Source organism: Scyliorhinus torazame, chromosome 22, assembly GCF_047496885.1.
Source record: "Scyliorhinus torazame isolate Kashiwa2021f chromosome 22, sScyTor2.1, whole genome shotgun sequence".
NCBI classification, from domain to species: domain Eukaryota; kingdom Metazoa; phylum Chordata; class Chondrichthyes; order Carcharhiniformes; family Scyliorhinidae; genus Scyliorhinus; species Scyliorhinus torazame.
In genome coordinates, this window is record NC_092728.1 from 78,055,752 (window position 1) to 78,057,117 (window position 1,366).

The window sequence follows — 1,366 nt, forward strand, 5'->3', positions numbered from 1 at the left end:
ACACTTTATCAAATGCCTTTTGGAAATCTAAGTACAGTACATCCACCTGTTCCCCATTATCCACAGTACACAATACTTTTTTCATAGAATTTACAGTGCAGAAGGAGGCCATTCGGCCCATCAAGTCTGCACCGGCTCTTGGAAAGAGCACCCGACCCAAGGTCAACACCTCCACCCTATCCCCATAACCCAGTAACCCCACCCAACACTAAGGGCAATTTTGGACACTAAGGGCAATTTATCATGGCCAATCCACCTAACCTGCACATCTTTGGACTGTGGGAGGAAACCGGAGCACCCGTAGGAAACCCACGCACACACGGGGAGGATGTGCAGACTCCGCACAGACAGTGACCCAAGCTGGAATCGAACCTGGGACCCTGGAGCTGTGAAGCAATTGTGCTATCCACAAGGCTACCGTGCTGCCCATAAGTGAAGGGGAGCTTCCTTCGAGCCAGAATTGAACCAGCGACCTAAGGATGTCAGTTTGAATAATCTACAGTCCTCCGCTCTACCAGCTGAGCTATCGAAGGAGAGTTATTCTTCAAATAACTCCAATACATTGGTTAAATCTGAATTCCCTCTCACAAAACCATGTTGACTCTACCTGATGACCTTGAACTTATCCAAGTGCCCTCCTAGAACTTCATTAATAATAGCTTCTAACATTTTACCTATGATAGATGTTAAGCTAACGGGCTGCAGTTTCCCTTCTGTATCCCTCCCTTTTTGAATAATAGGTACCTTTTCCAGCTTAATTTTCCTGAGTTCCTCGTCCCTTCCATTTCCTGATTTGTAACTGCTTCTCGAATGTTACTTTATCCTCTGTCGAGAAGACAGATGCAAAAATAACTGTTCAGTTCATCAGCCATCTTTTTGTTTTCCATGGCCAATTCTCCAGACTCACTGTCTGTAGGACCATCCTTCACCTTGACAAAGTTGCTTCTGGTTATCTCGATCTTTATTCTAACTTCTGCCATGTTCTGTTATCAGTTGTCATAATTGCCAAAGGTCTCCTCCGCTCGTTCCATTGTGAAATCATCCACTTCAATCTATACTCTGGTTTCTTCTAAATCACCATCTAACCACCATTATTTTTGTTTATTTGTGCTCATATCCAATTCATATTCTAAACTTTTAGATTTTAGCTGACATGTGACATTTTGTAGGTCCTCTTCTAATGCTGCAAGTGCTTGCGTGATCGTTAAAGTGCCACACATTTGCTATGTTCTGGTCTCCAATTTTTACCCCAAAAGTACATCTAATTCTCTGAACATTTGTACAGATTGAATAATATTGGCAGCAGTACAAAGCCTCAATCTTGAAACAGTCATACGTGGCTTTTTCTTTAAGAGTGAATGCCTCC

The 1,366-nt window shown here is 43.0% G+C and overlaps 1 non-coding gene across 1 annotated transcript; it reads right to left on the minus strand.

Annotated features, from left to right (window-relative positions):
- Positions 1 to 445: 445 nt before the first annotated feature.
- trnay-gua (transfer RNA tyrosine (anticodon GUA)) lies at positions 446 to 533 on the minus strand. Its single transcript is given in 2 exon segments — positions 446 to 481; positions 497 to 533. It is a non-coding gene; the product is annotated as a tRNA-Tyr (tRNA).
- Between the last annotated feature and the right edge of the window lie 833 nt (positions 534 to 1,366).